Genomic DNA, 27,386 nt, shown 5'->3' on the forward strand with positions numbered 1-27,386 from the left:
TAATGCATTAGACATAAGTATTTTTGTTCAAATTGTTTTGTCATCATTCAAAAGGGGGAGATTGTTGCTCCTAGATTGATTTTGATGATTACAAAGCAGATTGAAGGGACACAAATAATTTTAAAATGAAAAAGTCCTTATGCTCTTCAAGGGCAAAATCATAATTTTACTTAAAAATCCTGATTTGATAGTACCCATTTGATAGAACAAATGATTTGAAATCTATTGGTGAAAATTTCATTGTGTTTGGACTTATATTCTTGAAGTTATGAAGGTTTGAAGTGCATGAGTCGACTCATGAGTCAACTCATGGCACTGTGAGCTGATTGGCACGCAAAATTTCTCCTTGGCATGCTAGTTTTCTGGCTTGGCACGACCTGTGAGTCGACTCATGAGTCGACCCACAAGGCATGAGTCGACTCATGAGTCGACCCCTGCTAATTTGAGCCAAGAAATTTCAAAAAGCATTCTCTGGTTTTTTGCAACAGAAGGTCGACTCATGAGTCGACCCCTGAAGCATGAGTCGACTCATGAGTCGACCCCTGCGACGGGAAATGTCAGCAAACGGCTATTTTTTGCCCGTTTTAATTGCCATTTATGCTTCCTAAAAAATCCTCTAACGGCTCTTTATCTACCTAAATTATTTTTCTCTTGCTTCTAATGCTACAAATGCTTTAAATGGTGAAAAAAATTGTAGATTAAATAGCAGATCAAACGTGAAAATCAAAAGAGACGAGGGAGCAGAGAAAGAGAGAGAAGAATAGAAGAAAGGATCCGAAATTTGCAAGAAAAATCCTGAGATCACGAAAAATCCTAAAAGAAAAGAGAGAGGATCCACAAATATACCAGTGAGATTGTGAAAGAGAAAAGCAAGATCTTTCAAGGAAGAGAATTCTTCACGCCTATTGTTTCAACCTTGATCTAGAGATCGTTCAAAGCTTTCAAGAGATCTTCAATCAACAATCAACCTCTTCTCAAGCATTCAAGCGTTCATCCACTTTGAGAAAATCTGAAAAAGGGGTTCTTCATTTGAGTAAAGCTTTTATTGTTATATTTGCTTATTTAAAGGAGTTGTTATTGTATTAATTTGTGCTCTAAATTTCTAACTCTTTGTGAGTTTTTGTTCTTGTTTTTGGAGGATTCCAAAACAGGAAAGGTTGATCCAAACCTGAAATCGGAGTGTTTTGGGTTTACTTGTACCCGGGAAACAAGTGATCTAGCTTGGATAGCTAGTGTCGGAGTTTCCGATATTTTGTATTCGGGTTGAATACAAAGGATAGTGGATTGAAATTCCCAAGTAGGATCTTGGGGAGTGGATGTAGGTGCAAGGTTAGCACCGAACCACTATAAATCCTTGTGTTTGTGGTGTGCTTTATCTCTTCACTTTATTTCTTTATTATATTCTTGCATTCCTGATTTAGGTAATTAATATTGAATTAAATCTTTGTTTTGATCTTCATAAGTAATCTGTTGGGCTTAAAATTTTTTAGAAACCCAATTCACCCCCCCTCTTGGGTTGCATAGCTGGGCAACAATGGTATCAGAGGCGGTGCTCTAGCCCCTTCTTTGATTTAACAATCAAAGAGCCAAAGATCTATGGCAACCCATGTTGGAACTTCTCTAGCCGAGGGGCAATCAACAAACCGACCTCCACTTTTCAATGGATCTAATTACACCTATTGGAAAGCTCGGATGAAGATTTTCATACAAGCACTCGACTATGATATGTGGAGTATCATAGTGAATGGTCCTCACACACCCACCAAGATTATAGACGGTGAGAAGTCAACCAAACCCGAGAAAGAATGGGATGAGGTTGACAAGAAATTGGCACAATTAAATGCCAAAGCTATGAATGTTCTTTATTGTGCACTAGATGCTAGTGAATTTAATCGCATTTCTACTTGTGCATCTGCTAAAGAAATATGGAATAGGTTAGAAAGTCACCCATGAGGGAACAAATCAAGTAAAAGAGTCTAAAATAAACATGCTTGTACATAAATATGAATTGTTCAAAATAGAGCATGATGAGTCCATAACTGCTATGTTTACTCGTTTTACTGATATAATCAATGGTTTAAAGAGTCTTGGCAAATCTTATACTAATAGTGAACTTGTAAGGAAGATTCTCAGGTCACTGCCAAGAACTTGGGAAGCCAAGGTGACTGCCATCCAAGAAGCAAAGGACTTGAACACTCTACCTCTAGAAGAGCTTCTTGGATCCTTGATGACTCATGAACTTAGCATGAAACAACATCAAGAGGATGAAGTCAAAAAGAAAAGAACCATTGCCCTCAAATCCACAACTTCGCCTGATTATGAAACGGATGACTCTGAAGATGAAGATCAGGATGAAGAGATGGCTCTCATCACCCGAAAATTTAAGAAGTTTCTAAGAAAAAGGAAACAGGGAATGAGAAAGAAATTCACAAAAGGGGATCAAAGCAAAGAAAAGGAAAAAGATCAAACCCCTATATGCTACGAGTGCAAGAAGCCAGGACATTTCAGATCCGAATGTCCACAATTGAAGAAAGGTCCAAAGAAGTTTAAAAAGAAGGCAATGATGACGACCTGGAGTGCGAGTGATGACTCAAGCTCCGACGAGGAAACCTCAACAGAACAAGCCAACCTGTGCCTGATGGCACATGAAAATGAGGTAACTTCTGAATCCACTAGTGAATTTACTTTTGAAGAATTGCATGAAGCATTCTATGATTCAATTGATGAATTAAAGAAACTAGAGAAGAAAAACAAAGAGCTGAAATTAGAAAATCAGTCCTTAGTGAAACAAGCTGAAAATGTTTCAATTGAAAAATTCACCTTGATTCAAGAAAATCAAAACTTAAAGGATGAAATGAACAAGCTGAAATCTATAGTAGATAAGTTCACCTTAAGTTCAAACAAACTAAATATAATCCTTGAAAATCAGAAAGCTATATATGATAAGGCTGGACTTGGTTATAAACCCCTGAAGAAACAAAAGTTTCTGAAGGATATTTATGTAAATTATTCAAGTAACAAGTCTACAAATATTACTTGTTTTAAATATAAAAGAATAGGACATAAATCATACACATGTCTTATTAACAAACATGCAAACACAAAGAAAATATGGGTTCCAAAAGGAACCATTCTGACTAACCTGAAAGGACCCAAGAAAGCTTGGGTACCTAAGACAGAAACGTGACCTTTGCTTGCAGGTGTGTCTAGCATCCCAAGAAAGAAACAGGAAATGGTATCTTGACAGCGGATGCTCGAGACACATGACTGGTGATGAATCACAATTCATCACGCTTGATGCTAAGGATGGAGGGATGGTCACCTTTGGAGATAATGGCAAAGGAAAGATCATCGGGATAGGTAACATTGGTATCACTCCCTCCAAATACATTGAGAATGTTTTATTAGTTAAAGGTTTAAAGCATAACTTACTTAGCATTAGTCAATTCTGTGATAAAGGGTATAAAGTAAGTTTTGAATCATCTGTTTGCATTGTGACAAGTCCTATTAACGATGGCATTAAATTTATAGGACATAGGCATGGCAATGTTTATATGGTAGACTTGAATGATTTAACTAAATTAGACATGCAATGCCTAGTTTCTTTAAATGCTAAAATAAATGAGACTAGTTGGCTGTGGCATCGTAGACTTGCACATATTAGCATGCATTCTCTTTCAAAATTAATTAAAAAGGATTTAGTTCTCGATTTGCCAAAACTGAATTTTGAAAAGGATAGAATTTGTGATGCATGCCAATTAGGTAAACAAACTAGAGTATCATTTAAATCCAAAAATACTGTTTCAACTTCTAGACCTTTAGAGCTCTTACATATGGATTTATTTGGACCAACTAGAACCACTAGTCTAGGAGGAAAACGATATGGATTTGTAATAATTGATGATTACTCTCATTTTACTTGGATTTTTTTTTTAGCTCACAAAAATGAAACTTTTCAAATTTTCACTAAATTTCATCGAAAAGTCACTAATGAAAAAGGGTTTTCAATTCAAAATATTAGAAGTGATCATGGAACAGAATTTGAAAATCATGACTTTGAAAATTTTTGTGATGAAAATGGAATTGGCCATAACTTCTCTGCTCCTAGGACACCCCAACAGAATGGGGTAGTTGAAAGGAAAAACAGAACCTTAGAAGAAATGGCCCGTACCATGCTTTGTGAAAGCAACCTTCCAAAATATTTCTGGGCGGAAGCAATTAACACAGCATGTTACATTGTGAATCGTGCTTTAATTAGACAATTCTTAAAGAAAACCCCCTATGAACTTTGGAAAGGAAAAAAATCAAATATTGCATATTTTCATGTTTTTGGTTGCCGATGTTTTGTATTAAATAATGGTAAAGAAAAACTTGGTAAATTTGATGCAAAATCAGATGAAGCAATCTTTCTAGGTTACTCCTCCACTAGTAAAGCATTTAGAGTGTTCAACAAAAGAACTTTAGTAGTTGAGGAGTCCATACATGTTGTCTTTGATGAATCTAACGATCTTCCTTCAAGGAAGAATGAGGGTGTTGATGATGCAGATCCACTAATAGAAGGTATGAAGGAGATCACTCTGAAAGACTCAGCAACTCCAGAAGACAAGGATCAAGAAGTCAAACAAAATGAGAAAGGTGAAGAAATTCAAGAACAACCTCAAGGTACAAATGACTTACCCAAGGAATGGAGGTATGTTCACAACCACCCTAAGGAGTTAATAATTGGTGATCCTATGCATGGGGTAAAAACCCGTTCTTCACTTAGAGATGTACTTAATCATTGTGCATTTATATCTCAACTTGAACCTAAAACTCTTGAAGAAGCTGAGAATGATCATAACTGGATTAATGCTATGCAAGAAGAACTTAATCAATTTGAAAGAAATAATGTTTGGACCTTAGTGAAAAGACCTAAAGATTATTCAATAATTGATACAAAATGGGTCTTTAGAAATAAATTAGATGAGCATGGAAATGTAATTAGAAATAAAGCAAGACTGGTTGCTAAGGGATATAATCAAGAAGAAGGAATTAATTTTGATGAAACCTTTGCACCTGTTGCTAGATTAGAAGCCATTAGACTTGTACTTGCTTATGCTTGCTTTATGAAATTCAAACTATTTCAAATGGATGTTAAAAGTACATTTTTAAATGGATATATTTCTGAAGAAGTATATGTAGAACAACCCCCTGGATTTGAAAATCATGCTTTTTCCAATCATGTCTTTAGATTAAATAAAGCTTTATATGGTCTAAAACAAGCACCTAGAGCTTGGTATGAAAGGCTAAGCAAATTTCTACTAAATAATGGTTTCTCAAGAGGCAATGTAGATACAACCCTATTTATTAAAAGAAACCAAAATGATATGCTAATTATACAAATTTATGTTGATGACATAATTTTTGGGTCTACTAATGAATCCCTTTGTCAAGACTTTGCTAAGCTTATGCAGGGAGAGTTCGAGATGAGCATGATGGGAGAACTCACCTTCTTCCTCGGACTCCAAATCAAACAATCAAAAGAGGGAATCTCCATCACCCAAAGCAAGTACACCAAAGAACTACTCAAAAGATTTGGAATGGAGAACTGCAAACCAATTGGCACACCAATGAGTCCCTCAAGTAAGCTTGACAAGGATGATGAAGGTAAAAGCGTAGACTTAAAATACTACAGAGGTATAATTGGCTCATTATTGTATTTAACTGCAAGTAGGCCTGATATCATGTTTAGTGTTTGCTTATGTGCAAGATATCAATCTAATCCTAAGGAATCTCATTTGAATGCTGTTAAAAGAATCCTTAGATACTTAAATGGTACACAAACTATAGGGTTATGGTACTCTAAGGACTCACAAATTAATTTGTTAGGATATTCTGATGCTGATTTTGCTGGATGTAAATTAGATAGAAAAAGCACAAGTGGAACTTGCCAATTTTTTGGAGTAAATCTAATCTCATGGTTTAGCAAGAAACAAAATTCGGTGGCACTGTCTACGGCTGAGGCTGAATACATTGCAGCCGAAAGTTGTTGTGCTCAAATCTTGTGGATTAAGCAACAACTAGAAGATTTTGGAATCAAACTTAATGAAACACCAATAAAATGTGATAATACAAGTGCCATAAATCTATCTAAAAATCCAATTCAACACTCAAGATCTAAACATATTGAAATAAGACATCATTTCATAAGAGAACATGTTCAAAACAAAAATATAATTTTTGAATATGTTTGCACTGAAAATCAATTAGCCGATATCTTTACAAAGGCCCTTAGTGAGGATAGATTTTGTGAAATTAGGAGAAATCTAAGAATTCTAGATCCATTTGTCTGAAATTTCTCAATTTCTAAAGAATAGATGTCAAAAACTCTTAGAGCTCAATTTTCAACATCTATCCTAGTCCCAAAAGCTCAGATTTATCACTCTAATAACTTATCTTTGAGCAAAATTCTTTCTCTCAAAATTTTGAATTTTTCTGGAATTTATTTGTATTTTTCCTGAATTTCTGAACTTCATGAGTCGACCCCCATGAGTCGACTCAATGGCAAACTTGTAAATCCCACAAACTTCCCACGGGCTCATTGTTTTTAAACGGGAAACCCTGTTCGTGAGATGACTCATCTTCTCATCGTCTTCCTTCCGAAAGCCGTTCTTTCCAACTCTTTCTTGCTCCAAAACCAAGGATCAATTCTGAGGCAATTCTCCCTCCTACTCTCCATCAAAAATCGCCTCCTTGGAAAAGAGATTTCTCGTGATTTCTCGCTTTGCTTGGCGCGGGTGGAACGTGCCCTAGAACTTCACCGTTCATTCAAAATTCGCTTCTTTTCTCCTCCAAAATCTCTCTTTATTCTCTTGTGATCCCTCCTCCACTGAATTCAAGTCTCCTTGTCTGCTACTTTATTGGATATGGCTCCAAAGATGAAACTTCCCCAAAGAAGAAAATCAATCCGTGAGCCTGAAGAAGTTGTCCGAAAGAAAAGGCATGCTCAGTCTTCCAGTGTTTCCGATCCAGTTTCAGTACCTGCTCAAGGTCCCTCTCAATCCTCCATAAGCCCCAGTGTAAATCCTCTTTCTGATAGAAAAGTAGAAACCGGGAAAAATATAGATTTTCGGTTCTTTGAGAAAGAAGGCTTTACTTTTGCTACCAAGATCAAAAATCAAGGATGGGAACTTTACTGCTCCCTTAAGGAAGTCACCTATGTTGATCTAGTCAGAGAGTTCTACCAGAACCTAAATTATGGAAATGGGTCAGTGACTTCAACTGTAAAGGGAATTGACATATGCTTGGATTCTAGGATATTGGGAGAAATACTTCAGTTGCCTAGTGAAGGATACTCATATATGGAACTCCCAATTAAAGAAGAAGGGATCAGAATTATCTTAGGAGAAGCTTTTTCAGGAAGTTTAAACAAATTGGAAGCAAAGCTATTATCCATTGAGATGAGGGTCCTGCATCAGATTGTAACAAAACTCTTCTTTCCTAGGAGTGGTAGACATGACTTACTGTCTGGCAGAGATGTATGTGTCATGTTTCATATCATCACTCAGACCCCCCTAAACCTCCCTGCACTTATGATAGAGGCCATGAGAGAAACTTTGAACAGATCCAAGGCACACTTGCCTTATGGTATGGCCCTTACTAGAGTATTTAGGAGGTTTGAAGTTAGCTGTGAGGGGGAGGCACCTACCAAACTCTCACATGTGGACACTTTCAACCAACACAGCCTGCATCGAATGGGAATTACAAAGACTGTTGGTGGTTGGATCAAGGGCTCTGAAGAAAGAACTGAAACAAGAGCTGAAGACAGAACTGAAGGCAGAGTAGAAGAAGAAGGTCCATCTTCTCCTATACATGATTTCAGGGCAGCTTCACCAGATACTCAGTTCATTCCTGATACTGAGGCTGGCCCTTCTGAGTTTACTAGGAAGCCCACACCAGTGTATCAGCCAGAGAGCAGAGCACCTCATTCAGAGTTCAGACTGGCTGACGATCAGATCGAGCATATTTCACAGCGTGTGGCTTCTTTGCTGTCTAGCCAGTGGAGTAGTACTTCTTTTGCACCTGGAGCTACCTCTTCTGATCAGACCATTACTCCCCACATCTCCACTGTATTTCAGATGATTTCAGATCAGTCCGTTAGGATACAGCAGCTTGAGGACACAGTCTGGAGATTGACTGGCAGAGTTCTTGACTTGCAGGGGCAAGTCCTTGCATTGGCCCATCCCCAGCCACAGGAGTCTACTATTGAGGTCACAGACCTCACTGCAGAAGCTGGCAGGCTCAGAGGAGCACTAGAAGGTGGATATGAATTACTGAGGAAAGAGATCCGAGGATCGAGTGAGCATGCTACCACCCAGTTCACTGCTCTACTTCAATCTGTTTCCAGAGCACTGAACGTACTTGATTCTATCAGACTCATGGTATCAGCCCTAGCATCTCAGCATTCTCAGCCACCCAGTTCATCTCGTTCTCCTACTCGTGGTAGAGGCAGACGGGGTAGAGGACGCACTTCTGATCCATCATCTCCTCACCCTATATCTGATGACTCCGATCATTGACTTATCTTGATCTTTACTAGGTTCTAGGAGTTAGTATCTTGTTCTAGGATCTATACCTCGGGGCCATGTATTGACAATTAGCTGGTTGAATTTTATTTTTAAGAACTATGTATTGAAACAATTATGATATTAATGGAATCATCTTTTACCTATATTTCTACCTCTTTGTAATGATCATATGGTTATATATTTTCTTCTTTGAAATATTGTCTTCTCCTTGTTGTTGTTTGCTGTTGATAATTGCTATATTAAGGGGGAGCAAACATCTGTGAAAAACTCTAAAGAGGAAGATATTAAAGAATATTTCAGAAAAAGAAAAGGAAGAGTTAACTATGTTTGATGATGTCAAAAAGAGGAAGAAATTAAAAAATATTTCAGAAAAAGAAAAGGAAGAGTTAACTATGTTTGATGATGTCAAAAAGGGAGAGAAATTAAATAAAAACAAAAATTGAAATTAGACAAAAAGCAAAACCCTAAATTATGAGAAAAAGGGAGAGAAATTAAACAAAAACAAAGATTGGAAGATTAAAATAAATATTGGAGAAATTAAACTAAAACAAAGATTGGAAAATTAAAACAAATATTGGAGAAATTAAATAAATATTGGAGAAATTAAATAAATATTGGAGAGATTAAAACAAATATTGGAGAAATTAAACAAAAACAAGGATTGAAAGATTAAACAAAACTTTGAGAAATTTGGTATCGAAATTTGGTATCAGACAGAACTTAAACAAAAAGTTATCCATCAAAAGCAAAATCATAAGTACAATGCAAATGAGTATTTTTTTTATATGCTCTGATATATTTCAAAATTCAAACTTGCTCTGATACATCTTTTGAAATTTTATTCACCTTGATACATCTTAAGAAATTTGTTTTACTCTGATACATCCTACAATTTCTTTTAACTTGCTCTGATACATGATAAAATTTAATCCGATACAGTGAGAAAGTTTCTCTGATATATATTTTTTTTTCTCTGATACAGTGTGAAATTTTCTCTGACATTTGCTCTAATACACTGTGAAATTTTCTCTGATATATTATAAAATTTTCTTGCTCCGATACATTATAAAATCTTTTCTGATATCATTGTAAAAATTATTTTTCTTGCTCTGATACATTGCGAAAGTTATCTATCTTCTCTTACTCAAAATGATTTAATACCCTTTTCAAATCTTTAAGAAAATGGATAAACTATTTTTGTATTTATATTACATGCCAAAAGAATCATACTCTTTTCAAGCATATACACCTATAATGGATTCTTTTGAAATTAATGCATTAACATAAGTATTTTTGTTCAAATATTTTGTCATCATCAAAAAGGGGAAGATTGTTGCTCCTAGATTGATTTTGATAATTACAAAGCAGATTGAAGGGACACAAATAATTTTAAAATGAAAAAGTCCTTATGCTCTTCAAGGGCAAAATCATAATTTCACTAAAATTCTGATTTGATAGTACCATTTGGTAGAACAAATGATTTGAAATCTATTGGTGAAAATTTCATTGTGTTTGGACTTATATTCTTGAAGTTATGAAGGTTTGAAGTGCATGAGTCGACTCATGAGTCAACTCATGGCACTGTGAGCTGATTGGCACGCAAAATTTCTCCTTGGCACGCTAGTTTTCTGGCTTGGCACGACCTGTGAGTCGACTCATGAGTCGACCCACAAGGCATGAGTCGACTCATGAGTCGACCCCTGCTAATTTGAGCCAAGAAATTCCAGAAAAGCATTCTCTGATTTTTGCAACAGAGGTCGACTCATGAGTCGACCCCTGCGACGGAAAATGTCAGCAACGGCTATTTTTTTGCCCATTTTAATTGCCATTTATGCTTCCTAAAAATCCTCTAACGGCTCTTTATCTACCTAAATTATTTTCTCTTGCTTCTAATGCTACAAAATGCTTTAAATGGTGAAAGAAATTGCAGATTAAATAGCGGATCAAACGTAAAATCAAAAGAGACGAGGAGTAGAGAAAGAGAGAGAAGAATAGAAGAAAGGATCCGAAATTTGCAAGAAAAATCCTGAGATCAACGAAAAATCCTAAAAGAAAAAGAGAGAGGATCAACAATATACCAGTGAGATTGTGAAAGAGAAAAGTAAGATCTTTCAAGGAGAGAATTCTTCACGCCTATTGTTTCAACCTTGATCTAGAGATCGTTCAAAGCTTTTAAGAGATCTTCAATCAACAATCAACCTCTTCTCAAGCATTCAAGCGTTCATCCACTTTGAGAAAATCTGAAAAAGGGATTCTTCATTTGAGTAAAGCTTTTATTGTTATATTTGCTCATTTAAAGGAGCTGTTATTGTATTAATTTGTGCTCTAAATTTTCTAACTCTTTGTGAATTTTTGTTCTTGTTTTTGGAGGATTTCCAAAACAAGGAAAGGTTGATCCGAACCTGAAATCGGAGTGTTTTGGGTTTACTTGTACCCGAGAAACAAGTGATCTAGCTTGGGATAGCTAGTGTCAGAGTTTTCGACGTTTTGTATTCGGGTTGAATACAAAGGATAGTGGATTGAAATTCTCAAGTAGGATCTTGGAGAGTGGATGTAGATGCAAGGTTAGCACCGAACCACAATAAATCCTTGTGTTTGTGGTGTGCTTTATCTCTTCACTTTATTTCTTTATTATATTCTTGCATTCCTGATTTAGGTAATTAATATTGAATTAAAGTCTTTGTTTTGATCTTCATAAGTAATCTGTTGGGCTTAAAATTTTTTAGAAACCCAATTCACCCCCCCTCTTGGATTGCATAGCTGGGCAACAAGGGGCAAAATGGTAATTTTAAAATTTTTTCAAAATTACTATTTTACAGCAGAATTATTAATTAATCTCATTAATTAATACTAATTAACCCTACACTAGGATCTAAATATGATACAACAGCATGCATTTAAATTTGAAATTCAAATTTGAATCAGTAAACGTTTTACAGTACTGTGTTCAGAACACATCACCTTTTACGGGTAGTCGATCATCGCAATCTGATCACCGTCGGAGGGCTCTGATCATCACGTCACAGCCACCCAACTGTCTGGCCTCTGTGGATCGTCCATACGAAGCTCCCGTCTGATCAGCTCCTCACGAATGCTAGTTCGTGATTTCACCCTTTTGATGGCAGATGTTGATCGAACTCCTTCGATCGATGTGTGCCGACTTCTCAGAAACTCCGGATCGTCTGCACAGTTACTTGAGAGGCTGATGGATCTCTCTCTGAAATTTGGTGGACTCACGACACTCGTGGCACACCAATCTCACTTCCCGAACCCTAGGTAGAAACCCTAGGGTACACACCAAAAACCCTGCGCCCAATTTTCTCTCTTTTCTTTCTTTTTCTCTCGGAAGGTTTTGGACCTTCACCTTGTGCAGAAGCCTTCCTCACGCCCCAAAGTTTCTCTCCTAATTTTTCTACGCACGTCCCACCTTTCTCCTCTTTTTAAAACAACGTCGAACGTGTCTTATCCGCGTGAGAGGATAAAGACAAGAGGTTACACATTTGAATTCAAATCAAATTTGAATTCAAATGGAAACCAACTTATCCCTATCCTTTTAGGTGTGAGAAGAGAAGGGGCGTGGCTCTTTGTGCATGGAAAAAGTTTCACGAGAAATCTTTTTCTCGTGTAAGTAATGTGGCGCACAAAATGGATAAGGATGAAAGGGCAAGTGATAAGTTATCCATTCAAATTCAAACATGCTTTGAATTTGAATGGCTAACTAATTATTTTATCCATCCATATGGCGCACAAATGAGGACGTGGGGAAGGGTTTTGTGTGAGAAAAATTTCACGAGAAGTTTCTTCTCGTGAATTCAAATGGGTGCAAGGAAGTTGGGTGACGCAGGGAATTTAAAACAAGGTGGTTTGATTCAAATTGAGCCAACCTAGTTTAAAATAGGTTGAGCACAATTAGACCAAATTAAACCCAACATAATTAGGCTTAATTAGGCTTAATAAAATCCTAATCAAATCAGGAATTAACTAAATCTAATCCCTGATCAAATCAGGGACTAAACCACCTTAGCGATTAGGTCAACATTTAACCTAATCGGGTCAATCCAAACTGAATCCAATTCAATTGAACTTGATCCAAAAATAATTACTCAATTAAATTGAGTTAATTAATGATTAAATCACTAATTAAACCTCTCATAAATATTGAGTCCAAATCTGATGGGCAATCAGGCATCAGAGACCATCGATATGAAACCCTGATCAAAGAGTTCAAATTTCAAATTCAAAATTTAAAATTCAAAATTTTGACCCCGGTACCCAAAATGTGTGGAACTCATGATTAGAGAATCCTAATTCTCAATCATAGAGTCCCAGGTAGATAAGACTCATAATCAGCCATCAGATCAGAAAGGAACCTCTAATGTGTGTGACCCCGCAGGTTCGAACCTAAGCCGGTAGCACAGGAACTCATTTCTGTACTAATCGAAGTGACCATCTAACAATGGTACCTGACGATCGGATAGGTCGAATAATCACAATCGCAACATTCAGAACCTACGTGAATATGGTTACCGTATAATTCATCCCTTTTGACCCCTGTATTTAGGATGACTCAGGGTTAAACTGTCAACCCTGATGATATCATCCGAATCGTGCTCAACTCAATTAGTCCTGTGACTCCTCACTAGGACTACCCTGGCCAAGGTTTTGCTAAATTGAAACACGACTGTACACAGCTCCTAAACTGGAGTGGTCAATCCCATCTTGACACACGCACCGACAAGTCAAGTACTTGACTACACCCAGCAACCTTCCGTCACTGAATTAGAAATTCAGGTAGTCCAGTGCCTAAGTGCAGTGAGTTGCTTGCAAGTCACCGTGGCGGTCTCAGGTCGGAGGGATATTTATACCCATATCCCATCGGAGCAAATCTTGACAGCAGAAATAGCTCCGGAGTTGGTCACGTTCAGTGCAGATGTACCATTACATCTCACCTGTATGCCATACCAGTGTCTCCACACTCTTTGGTTATGAGGACAACCAACCCATATGGCACACAATGACCTATGCTCGATAAATATTGTCGTCCTTGGTAACAACGTATCATTTGGTCGCGAACATGTTTAAGGACTAAACGACAAATCCTCCTTTGTCGAGTCTAAATAGTCCTAAGGACTTCACCACAACACAGGAGTTCATTAGAAGATGAAACATTTGTGATAAAAAAATACTAAAATAATTTTTATTTATTTATAATTCATGTACTAATACAAAAGGAGCACAACCGTCAACAGGCTGATGATTGGCTTTGGGACACTATTCCCAACACTCCTTAGGATCTTCCTGAGCACCCCTTTGGTGATCAGGTTAAGATGATGATAAAGACTTGATAAAAATATTGCCATTGACTTTGGATGAGACCTCATCGGGATCTTTTCAAGCATCCCATTAGTGATCGGATTAAAATGATGACAATGACTTGGCAAGATTTGTTGCCAAGGAGCGAATTTGGATTGACTTTCGATATTGCAACTTTGGATATAATGGCTCTAAACCAAGGTTTAAACTAAGGACTCCTGCTTTACCACTAGCTCAGTCCATCGATCAAACCGATGACCACACTGGCCAGACAGACGACTGACCCCAAAGACAAATTAATCAATTAAGAGACACATAGGAAAATAATTCCTTTCACTAAAAGAGGGTTTCTTACAAAAGTTCATTATAAAGAAAAAGAAATGCAAGTACAAGTTCAGTCTAGATCCTTGGGAATGGGCTTGATGGCAGGAATGGCAGCTTGCTTAGCGGGAACCTTGGTGACATTCTTGGTGGCAATTCTAGGCCCAAGAGTGGAAGCTTCAGCAACTAAGGTAGGCCCATCATCGTTAGTGTCATCGCTCAGATCCAACTTTGGGAGCATTCGACTCACATGCCTCTTGCAAGCCTAGAAGATGTACTTATAGGCTACTGAGGAGCCCTCAGCAATCTCATTCTTGAAGTCTTTCAAGGCCTCGAACTTGTCAATGGCCTTGAGCTTAGCCTTGGTGACAGCCTTCACCTTTTCCTCCTTGGCTCGGGCCTCAACTAGTTGCATCTTGTCCTCGGCAACCTTGATTGCTATTTCACCAAGCTCTAGGGTTTCTTCTAATTTGGCCACCTTTCATCAATGCTCCTCGGTGGCTCCACATTTGATGGCCATGAATCCCTCCAAGGCCTCGACTCTCTCTCGAACAGCCAAGAGCTTGAACCTGGCTTGAGAAGCTACTTCTTTGACTGCCTTCTTTGCCTCTTTAGCAGTTTATCTCGTCTCCTTAATGGTCTACCTTGTCTCCTCGGTGGCCATTACTTAGACCTCAGATGCCCTAAGCTTCTTCTCTAGCAAGAGCTTTACTCAGTTAAAACCAATGAAGCCCTTACTGAGGATGGTGACATCATGCGCTAACTGCACATGAAAAGCAAAGTTACCAATCATAAATAAAAGTTGAAGATAAATGCAAATGATAAAAAACTTACCTCAAGGAGGCCGACACAGGAAGTACCAATGACCTCATCCAAAGGCCTTCGTCTTCAATTAGTTGATCAATAGAAAAGTCATCTTCACCAACTCCCAAGCGAGCTGGTGGTTCTAGAGTATGGAGTCATCCCTCCGCACTCTCCTCACTATGGTGATGTACCCTTCTTCTGTCCCGAATGAGAAGGGGCCCGCTTTGAACCTCGCTGACCTGCTCGATGCCACAAAGACAATGATAGTGAGGCTGGATGAGGTGGGGATTGTGTAAACGTCCAGCTGGCGGAGGTGAAGCATGAGCTGACTCCAGAGTCGTCAATGGGACAAATCATAGTGGCACATCGCAGCGGCACAATCACCACAAGCTTGTCCTCAATCTCCATCAGGTTGGCACTCGATGTCCCCATCGATGACGTCAGAGCTAGAGTAGGGATGGGAGTCCTTGGCTGGGACTTTGGCTTCTTTGATAAGGACTCTCCGCTCAAAGAACCTGACTTCCTTTTCAAAGCCAACTTGATGGATGAAAAGATCAGCCTCATCGGTGCAAAACTAAAGATAAAAAAATGATTAGCTCAAGTTCTAATTGTAACTAGAAAAAGTTTCTAAGTCAAAGAAAGACGTCAACCATACCTTGAGAAAACTTTAGACTAATGCCAGCATAGTAGAGATTTTGCTCAGTCAATAGCTCCTTTAGCTTTAGTACTTCAATATCAAGCAAGACTTCAGTAATCTTCTTCATCCCTGGAAAGGATGAATTTATCCTTATTCAGGGATAGATGAGGATCACCTCAGATCAGACTAAATCTCTAGAGCAGATTTGAGGACATAAAAAAGAAATGACTTTTTTCAGTCGTGGACCGAAGAGGATAGTCCATTAATAAACTTGCACCCTATTTGAGAGGAGAAGTACTACCATCCTTTCTCATAGAGATACTTCTTTAGAGTGAATAATGCTCTGAAGAAATAGCACACTAGGATGATGTGGGCCAGCTATAGAGGATAATTAAAATGATGACCATCCGAGTTGAGTTCGGAGTGATATAGATTGGAAGTATTCTATAAAAATTAAGAATGTTGCGGATAATAGGATAGAGAAAATATGGAGATCGACTTAGATGAACTCCTCATATAGGGTGACTCAGCCCCTCGGGACATCAATTGCATGACCATCCTGATCAGAAACTTTTAGTTGGAAGGCTGAAGACATTGAAAGCTACGAACAAAACTTTCTGAGGTCGTCCTTAGTAATGATTGATTCTTTGTTGCTTAGACCCCAAAAATCTCCAAACCCCCATACAGGGTTATTCGTGCTTCAAGGTTCGAAGATCCGATGCCTAGCTGAAGAGTCAACCTCGATGGTGGTCCCAGAAGCATCCTCGAACCTTGTCTGGGGAGGTGCCAACTAAAAATCTGGGCCACCATGAGGGTTTTCACCCTTAAACTTACTGCTATCAAAAGACATGGAAAGAGAAAAAGCTACTAATAAAACTGAAGAAACAAAGGGAAAAAACAAGACTGAACCAAGAAAAAGAGAAAAAACCTAGTCCGAAACTGACAAAAAAGCAAGAAAAATAAAATGAGATGGAAGGACCCACCAGAAGATGGAGTTTGGAGATCATCGATACCAGAGAAGATGATGGCAACTGAATACTCTCCCTCCAGCGACTACAATGGTAGGAGAACAGCTGGCAAGAGAAACAAAAATTCAATAGAAACAAAATAGAAGGAAAGCGATAGAGGAAAGGTCTATTTATACCACTCACCAATGATCTGGATTCAAGCACTTTACTATTAGATTTTGACATGCGACACATATCAAAGCCTCCAAATTGCACCGCCCTCTAATTGAGCCACGTAGATCGATCCATGAAGCATAGTGCAAGCCTACCAATGTCCAATACATGGCAAATCCTAATGGATCTGGAAACGATCTCCGAATCTTCTTTTTTCAAATCATTGTGGTACAGTGCATCAAGCCATCCATCCCTCATAATTACAGCAGAAATGGCAAAGTGGTGTATTAATGAGATCCTCGAGATTTTATCTATAGAATATTGTGGGATAAATGCTTTGAGGAGAAGGTCAGATTGATCAGTAACCAAGGACCAATCTTGGGATCAACTACTTTCTTCGTCTGAAACAATAAAACCACTTCAAACTCGAAAGTGGGGGTAAGTGTTGTGAAGATTATCCACCATCTAATCCGATCTTTCTTTCCTTGGGTCATGACTGAGCACTCACCAATGACTCACCAAGACAATCATGGGGAGAGTCAAAAAACCAAGGGGCAACGACTTCATATCCTTAGTTCTATCTAGCCCCCAGCTCGGATGACTACCAACCCTAAGGTTAGGATCTTATTGAGAACGAGAAACAAGAACCCATGATAGATGAAGGGGAAGATGACACCTTAAGCACTACTATAAAACCTCAACCTCATACCAACCTCAAGCGGCTAGCATATTCAACCTGTGGACAATTAATTGGAATCCTCTAACAACTTTCAGAATATGGACACCACCTACTATTGACATCCATAACTAACAATCTTGATTTATAGGTTAGTGGATAGATGCTCTATCCTAACGATCTAGTAGATCATGGCCTAATGACCTAGGGAGCTAGCATCTAATGGCCTACTAGATTCAGACGTAATGACCTATAGCTCCATCTCTATATAAAAAAGTAACTAGGAGACTCTCAAATAAGTTCTACTCCAAAGAACAACTCATGCTCTTACTCTCTTTTTTTTTTATTTTTCTCTACTGTTCTCAAATTTCGACTGACTTAAACATTGGAAGGTCCTCTATCGAAGAACTCTTGGCATGAGTGGATTTTTTTTGCAGATTTCTCTTGGTGTTCTAGTCCTCGAATCTCCATTGAGCTCTCAAGTCAGAAGGATTCCTGCCTCAGCCACATTCACCTCCAATCGGAGTCCTGCAGCAACAATTATTAAGCAAAAATCTCTCATTATTAATATTAGTATCCACACAATGAATGGAGAACTCCATGTAAATTAAATTTTCAAGCAGAACTCCCATCATTAATACTAGTATCATTAGCATTAGCCATATACGATGCATATGGCACATTTTTCTCCATTTAAACTACTTTTTAAAGTGTAATATGACAATGTATCAAATTGTAATAAATAGAGACTTAAATAGCCAAACATTTATTGCACATTGAGTAGTGTACTTTAATGATGGCCCCAAGGTTTGGTTTTTTCTTCATTGTTCAATTATTTTTTGAAATGCAATGTGAGAGTGTAATAGATTAGGATAAATAGAAGATCTCAATAGCCAAATTTTTGGTGCATTTTAAATAATGACTTTATTGATGGTCGAGTGCATTGATACTATCATTACTAATATCTATTCAGTGAATTTTAATAATGACTAAGAATATTAATATCGGCATCCATGTGACAGAGAGCTTTGTGCAAGCTAGGCCTCCACTTTAGATATGTATGATGGATAATAGATTAGAAAAAATTTTAGTTATAGTTTTCATTGGAGTCCGTATTTAAATTACATACAAGTGCAATATTATGGTAACTCAGAAAAATCATTTAAAAAAACTAATTCACCATCTTTCATTACTCATATTGGTTCATTATATGAAACAGTTCATGGAGCGAATTTAAAGGGAGCAATTAGTGACTTTCTAAGCTACATTTTTGGGCTTCTCTAAATATTTTTCTTTAGATAATTAAACTATAGCAAACAAATAGCCTCGGTGATATATATTTTATTACAATACTGAATAATTATTACATATAATTACTCTATATTATTATTATATAGAATAATTACATATAATTATTATAATATAATTATGATTACTATTTGATGTTATAATAATATGCCTTATTATAATAGAATTATTTTTTAATATATTTATTAAAATAATTATTATAATATTGAATATTGGTGATTGAAAAGTAACAAGAAAAATCCTCTAAGACCTGCTTCCAATTACCATAGATTTTGTAATTGGAGTTGTGCGATTTCGATTACAAAAATTAATGTGTCCTTTTTTGCAGTTGAAATGCAGCCTGAAATCATAATTTCAAGCATTTGAATAGTTGCTTTGGAAACTGTAATTCAATTGCAGCATTTTAACTATGACTGCCTAATTACTAGCAAATAAATATCTTATGAAATTTGTAGGGATGGTAATGGATCCAAAGTGGGTCGAGTAGGCTATATCCGTACCCATCTTATAAACAAAAATTCTATATCTATATGCATCCCATACTTGCCTTGTATCAGGTCAATTAGAGATACGGATCAGATATATAAGAGGAGTTGGTCATATGAGGTTAAGCCAAATCAGGTACATATAAATAATATAAGATCATTATAATTTTGAAAGAAAAATATATATTAAGGTTATATCAGATCAAGTTTGGATTGAGGCATACTATTATCCATATTCGATCTGAACCTGCTTCGAATATTTTTTTTAGAACTCGTACCCATCTTGGTTCCAATTAGATCGGATAAAATGCATCCTATTCAGATCGGATCGAGTCAATGACCCGACAGGTCAGCTAAAATTGCCACCTCTAGAAATTTGGGACTACTCAGATAGATTCGAGTTGCAGCCAAGGCTACAAGGAGAGAGATAGCCAACTAACTTGGCTTGAATTTGACCTAAATGTTTGGATTTGGATTAGATAAGCAGCTCAATGATCTACTAGGTCAGGTTTGATTATAAATTTAAGCCTGGAATATTATTAGGTTATATATGGATTTAGATTGGTCTACATTCTAAAACTCAAAGCTCAATCTTATGCATAACAATTATTTTGTTCTCTTCATAGCAAATTCGAGTATCCAAATTGTAGCCTGCCTTGTTCTATCAAATACATGTATATCGGATACTATTTGACTACATGAAATTCATCTCTTTGAAAGAAAAAAAAATGACCACAGTAACTAGGAGGCATGCCCAGAGTCATCCTCCAACTAATAACTATCAAAATTGATCTCTAATAGTAAGCCAAGGGAGGTCGGATGGAGTGCCAACTTTGTTATCCTACACGTATTTCTTTTTTCAAAATCTGATTATCATCTATTAAGCAAGTTTTCTACATTTTACAATTAGGATGTCTTTATCTATTAAAATAGATCAAGATGAGAATATTGGATATACACTGGCCAAATCTGCTACAAGAAAAGTTGATTACAAGTATGGGTTAACTTTGCAAATGATGAGGAATCAAATGGAAAAATTTCAGCTAATTATAATTATTGTAAGAAAAAGTTATCTGGGAGCTGTAATAGGGGAACTTCACATCTAGAAATTCATTTGGGTTTGTCTATATTATTAAGGAGCAAAAAAAGGAAAACTTGATGCAAAGCAACTAGGGCTGGAAACGGACTGGGCCACACCCCTACTCGAACCTGTCCCAAAATAATTTTTTGGGCTTCAATCGGACTTAGGCCTAAAAATATTTTAAAATTTAAAGTTCGGTCCGAATCCAATTGGACCGGCCCAAGCCCCAGCTCGAGCCCAAGACTTGGCCTGAAACCCCTCTATCTCTCTCTATTTCTCTCTCCTTCCTCTATCTCTCTCTTTTGAAACTTCCATAGCTCCCTTTCTCTTTTAGGTCGCTGGCTCTCTTCTCCCCTCCTCTATCTTCTTTGACATGCCGTGCCTACATAGATCAGGACCGCCACTGGAGCGGCGAGGAGGACAACTCAAAGACACAACACACAATAGCATCGTGGTCGCTAGTGAGGTTGTAGGTGAGGAGGTAGATCGCGATGACCACCGCCATTATGTTTATCGCTCGGAAGTACTTGGTCTCGGTCTCATCCTCCACCATTGCTGCAAAGGCAGGGGACTTGCAGAGGAAGAATATGGTGGCGGTACAGACAGTGATGGGAACAATGACGAGCATGAGGAAAGTGGCTAGGTCATTGCCGAAGAGGATGGATGAGAGGTCTGTGAAGACGACAATGCTCAGACTCGACGATGAAGGCTTTAGAGTGGCTGACCGACGTCCAGTGATGGAGGTGGAGAGAAGAACTTAACCCTAGAAGGCAGTCGGTGAGACTTTGCCTCGATTTGAGGAAACGAAGAAGAAAAAGCAAATAAGAAAATGAAATGGGCTCGAGCTTGTAGTCGGGCTCAGGCCGGACCAATGATAGGCCTGAGTCCATTCCAAAAATGAAATAGACTATATCTGAGCCTAAATCTGGCTTAATTTTGTTTGGACCTAGCTCGAAGCTTGACCGACGGTCGGGCCAGTTTGAAGCCTATTGGGCCAGCCCAAGCCCATTTCCAGCCTTAAAAGCAACAAATCATAAACATGGGTATTAAAAAAAAAAATGACAAGTGAATAAGAATCTTTTGATTTCTTTTTAAGTTTCTTGAACATAAGAGGAATGCATAAACCACCAAATTTATTAATAAGGAGAAAGGAGAAAATACAAATCAGAATCACAATCTTGCACAATTAAGCTAGGTAAAACATAGAAGGAACCAACACACTACAATAATCTCGCATCTATTTGTTCCAAAACTATGTAAAACTTTTCAGGCTAGTGGGGTTACACGAGGTTGACCAGTGTCCATGTAATTAGTAGCTTGTCCCCAAATCATTGGAACCATTTTCTCCTTGTTTAAGAAGATCCAATTATTTCTTTCAAACCATCCGATATATCACTAACCATGCGATCCCAAGTGAACTGCCAAATTCTGTGTGTCTTTCTTTTTCATTCTCCAAGTGGTACAAAGCAAAACAAAAGATGAAGCATAATTAAGGGTGTGCAAATTGTTTGGTTAACGGAAAACCAAATTAAACCATTAATTATTTCAATATTTGATTTAGTTTTTTTTCTGAAAATTTCGGTTTTAATTTAAAATCGAATCAAAATTTTTTAATTAGTTCGGTCTTTGGTATTTAATTTGATAATTTTAATTAACCAAAAATTGAAATTATCTTGTCCCTTTCAATTTAATATTTATGTTTGGATTAAATATTATTTGAACTAAATGGTCCAGTTAGACGGTGCCAAATCCTACGGTAGATAACATGCTACGTTACCCCTTGTATTTGACCAATTTCTGATTGCACGCCATCTACCGTGCATCTACTCCATAAGAGAGGTTTTTGCTTTGAGTTTAGAGTAGTTTATTTTCAAATGTTAATATTCTGAGAACATATTTGTATAGATTTTGTACTTCTTTTTTTCTTTTTTTGAGTTCTCGTTTAGGTGAGTCAGATTGATATTATTTCTTTGGATGATATTCATGTTTAAGAGAACGTGTGACAAAATCTCAAAGTAATTTAAAAAAAATTATTTTTCATAATTTATTTAGTCTAATTTTGAATCAGACTCATTTATCATGTCCCTTTTAAATCATGGTCCACCTAGACTAAGCCCAAGTGTAATTCTGTAGCCCAAATAATGAAACTATTAAAAAATTTAATAAGCCCAAACAAAACCAAAAGCCCAACACAAAGAAGTCCAAAACCGAATTACCAAACCGAACTGAACCAAAATTATTTCGGTTTGGTTTATTTGGTTTTAAGCTATTTCGGTTCGATTTTTGATTCTACAAAATATAAGTTTAGAAGTTCGATTTTTCAAAACTTCGATTCGATTTAAACCACAAAAATCGAATGCACACCCATAAGCTTAATTCCTCTAATGTTCAAAGCTTGCAGTGCCGTGGAAAAATTATAACAACTAACCAGAATTTTAGATACTAATCCCTATTAAGTTCTGCATAAGGGGCAATCACCAAATATATTCCAATCTTTTTCAGTAGGTTTTTCCTTGTGTTCAGTTTTATCAGTTATCACCAGCCACATTGCAATTTTGATTTTAATTAGTGCTTTTGTCTTCCACAAACAAACGAAGAAAGGACATCTAAGATATCTGTTATTAAAAAAAACTCATACATTGACTTAGTTCGAATGGTTTCCCAAAAAAAAAAAAAAGAAAAAGGAGAGAGAGAGAGAGAGAGGAGAGAGAGAGAGAGAGAGAGAGAGAGACTTGGCTCAAAAGGTGGTGTTACATCTTTTGTTCCACTTATTAAGGACATGGCGCAGAATTACAGACTGTAAGCGATTCAATAAAACCTGCAATAACTCCTGTTTCTCTTAGGTGGCAGATCCAACGGTCTAAAAGTCTTGACATTCTAGGATTCCTTCTACTGGACTATGAACTAACGATCACATCCTTCTTCCAAGCTGAGATATAGAGATTGGGAAACAGCCACTTTAAAGCCAAATTATCAAACCGAGGATATTCCCACAACCTCAAAAGGAAAACAGCATCCTTTCAAGTTTTCGTGGTTTGCACTTGCATGCCAAAATTTCTAATTTTTTCAAGTAGACCCCAAAACTTAAAATTTATTTACAATATGACCCAACTGTCCATCTCTGCTAGGATTTGTGAACATGTGATTGTTATGTGAGATAAATTTAGACAAAATTCCATTATACTCTTGTTACCAGGATTAGAAAAGGAGTTATCTTTGGACAGAAATGGAAGGAGATCACGAGGCGATCATATGACTCCTTCCGATCCTCTTGTTTTTTTTTCTTTTTGAACAAGAGCTTCCCAATCTGATTGAGTCCAATGAAGAGAAAGAGAAGAGGATAATGGAAGGAGAAGAGAGGAATTTAGAAATTGCCCATGGCTTCAAGTATGTACTCCAATCAAAACTCCTTCCAAAACTCCAACCAAAGTTCCCATCATTTTAACAAATTTTTCAAGCAAGAACTCTCACAAATCTCTGAACCATGTTAATGCTAACAGGAAGAGGATGCAGTTTTTTTCAACAGTATAATCCTCCAACTTCACCACATTGGAGAGAGGTGATTAGCAAGTTGATACAAAAAAATAAAAAAATAAAAGAATGAAAACCAGCTTTGCAGATCAAGGAGAAAGTACTTGACATGGTGCCTAATTGCTTCTCAGATGGTCACAAGATATTTGTTGGCAATGAAATGAAGCACTGAGAAGTAAGATGGAAGGATTAATATGAAGGATTTCACTTTTTAAGCAGTCATACATGGAACCAAAGTTTAGATCTCGTGGGACAAGATTGTCTCAATTTTTCTATGAAACTGGAAGCGTCGCTATCCCACCCCATCTAGATACTAGAGATAGAAGATGTCCTAAAAACTCCTGATCAAAATGCTAAGATGCTAGCGGGATGTCTCTGTTCTAACACGTGAGATGATACCCTGTCTCAATATTCTGTGAAACGTCCCCTTGTATATAACAGTCAAGAGAGAGGTCAAATGTAACAATTTTTGAGAGTTATTCTATCAAATGTTACTTTTGCAAACCTATGATTAACAATTATGATATTTTAAAAATGCAACGAATAGGAATGTTTGCTTTTTGGTACTATGATGCTATGTCTCCCATCTAAAGACAAAAATGATGTGTTATAATTTTTCTAAAACCATGGAATCACATTTCAGCCGCTAGTGAACTAAAGGCTTTTTTGGGGTCCAAATATGTATACGGTAAATATTTGGAGTCTAAGTGTTACTATTGTAAACTTTTGGAGTCAGTCTGTAATATCTTAAGAATGTAGCAGATGCAAATGTTTGCTATCTGGTGTTAGCTATATCTTTAGCTTTCATATCTTTGATGTTTTTGAAATAATACAATCATATTTCAGCCATTAAAGCTGATGCTGAAGGGCATAGAATCACATTTTACTTTATGGAAGTAGGTAATGGAACGACTTCAGTTTATCAGCCGATAGTTAAGCGTATGCAGCTGATACTTGAGGGCAAACCGAATGAGTGAAGCTCAGCACAAATGAAATGTCCTAGATTGCTGATAGTTAACATCACACTCTACCACATACCAAAGATAACTAACATGTCGTGGATTCAGTAGAAATGAAACAAAATAACACTCAAACTACTGATACTTAAATTTTAGGAGCACAAATGAAACAAATTTAACATTCTGTACAATTAAGCTGCTAAAAATAAGTTGATACTAAGTATCTGCCCAACCTATTGATATTTTAGTCCTAAATATTCTGCAAACCAAATTAAGTTGGGGAAAGTGTTACATTCAACTGAAACATAACTGAAAGTGTCACATTCAACTAAAACAAATAGTTGAAAGTGTCACATTCAACTGAAACAAAAATATCACATTTCACGTTCACCATTACATTAAATTGTCACATCCATTGTTACGTTCAACCGTGCCATATACCAAAAGTATCACAAAGTGTATAAACGGTACCACAAATTATTACATCCAGCTGTACAAAATGGGATCACACGGTATGAGAAAAAAAAAGGAACAAAATGGTATCAAAATGACACAAAAGAGTATCAAATACTCCATGAAGGCCTTTGAGAGGTTTGAGTCTGACTTTTTGACGATGCTGCTACTGTTGCTGGTACTAATGCTGCTACTGAAGTTGCTCCTAGTGTTGCTAATGCTGCAGCTGCTGGTGCTGCTGATGCTGTTAATGCTGGTGGTGCTGCAGCCTAAGCTGTTACAACTCCGCTGCTCCTAAAGGCTGTTGTTGCTCTATATACTGGTTATTTAATGTGCAATATTGTCACCTCCATGCGTATCCTGGGACATCTTTACTTGTAATCTCAAAATGTCTCCGTGAGGTAATATTCTACTGTTGTGGTGGCACACTTGGATTTTTTGCAGCCTAAGAACTCAAACACAAGTAAACATTGACCAAAATGCACAATACACATTAACCCTAAAGCAACACATCTATGAGCAAGTAAATATGTAGCATTGCTTACCTTCTGATGAGATGTCCCCTTTCCTTTTTTTTCTAAACCTCCTCCCTTTAGCACCTAACCCACATGCTGCCTCAGCATTTTGGCTTGAAGAACCTTCTCTTTTTTGGGCCACTTATTTTCCAAGAGGTCTGCCCTTCTTAGGATCTTTGTATGGTCTGGCATTGTAGTCCTACTCAAGCAATTGCTACATTTAAGAGAGGACCCACTTCTTCTGATTCTATATAGGTCCTGCACATCATCATCCCCCCTTCTTTTGCACTTCCTTGGCTCACCAGTTGGCCTCCCCAATGGGGCTGTAGCTACTGAATCAAGTTGTGAGGACTTCTAAAACTGAATACCAGGCTTAATAACCAGCTCATAGGCTTTAAAGAACATATCCTTAGAGTACCATGGTCTACAAAATGCTCTACCTCCTTCTTTGAAAGTATGATAGCTGCAGCTGCATGGCAATAGAGGATTCTAATGAGAACAAACTTTCAACATCCACAGATTCTCCTCTCTAAGTCAACTACAGAAGTGCCATCTGGATGATCAACCTCAAAACTGCCTCCACCACCCCACCTAACATGGCAATCCATGGTATGTGGCTTAGCTAACACTACCTTCTTCTGGACTTTAGGACATATTGGACTGCTATACCTCTGCAAAGCCTATCTCCTAGCCTGGAAATATTGCATAAGAAGCATTTTTATTATCTCCAGTAAAGTTATGCCAGGCTTGTCCCTAGCTTTCATAATATGACTATTGACACATTCATATATATTGTTCAAAATCATATCACACATAAACAAATTACACAACAAGTGAGGCCAATATGCTAAGTGATACAATATATAAGCCTTACACCTTAGTCTAGTGCTGAATGCATGTCTACACCACAAAAATAAAGCGTGCTAAGTAAACATTAGCTAATTTGGAGTCCCAATAAGCCATGCACAGCTTTCATTTTAACTTGAAACTCAAGGACAATTCAAACCCTTTCTGCTGCATATAGTGCATCTTTAAAGTTTTTTCCCTTAGCTTCCAAAAATTGGCATGTAAATATCTCACCCAAATCTATGATCAGCATTTGGCATAATGGAGTTAAAGTCTCCACTAACCCCTGCAAAAAATATTACACGACAAACCAACAAAATTAGTACTTTAAAGCTGATATGATAAAAAATGAATAACTAAGCCTCCTCTTCCTATCAGATATGAAACTCCATCCTTTCCTCCACCATCCCCGTACATCATCATTGCCATCTCTCCTTATAACTGCCAGCAGTTGCCCTCCATGGCACCCTTCAAATGGCACCCATCCAAGCCTATGATGAATCTACATTCATACTGTCTTTGGAAGACATGGGTTACTCTCCTTCCCTAGGCAAGGTTCCTATAAGTGTCATGTTACCTAGGTTTGTCTTCCTGATGATATCACAACACCCCTAAAGCTTCCCATACTGCTCTGTGTGAGCATGAATGGCTATAAGTGCCTTTTCCTTGGCCCTATATGCTTGGACCTTAGAAATTTATAATTACATTTCCCTCTTCACTTGTGCCACAAAATCTTGAATACTCCTATTGGTATCAAACTGGATATCCT

General features: G+C 37.3%; 1 long non-coding RNA gene across 1 annotated transcript in view; it reads right to left on the reverse strand.

Moving 5' to 3' along the window:
* Positions 1–27,386, reverse strand: part of LOC140856502 (uncharacterized) — a 58,454-nt gene that overhangs the window by 1,332 nt on the left and 29,736 nt on the right. Inside the window, exon 4 of the long non-coding RNA XR_012139761.1 lies at positions 25,802–26,463. This is a non-coding gene — a long non-coding RNA (uncharacterized lncRNA). The remainder of the gene's footprint in view (positions 1–25,801; positions 26,464–27,386) is intronic.

This window comes from Elaeis guineensis, chromosome 3 (assembly GCF_000442705.2).
Source record: "Elaeis guineensis isolate ETL-2024a chromosome 3, EG11, whole genome shotgun sequence".
NCBI classification, from domain to species: domain Eukaryota; kingdom Viridiplantae; phylum Streptophyta; class Magnoliopsida; order Arecales; family Arecaceae; genus Elaeis; species Elaeis guineensis.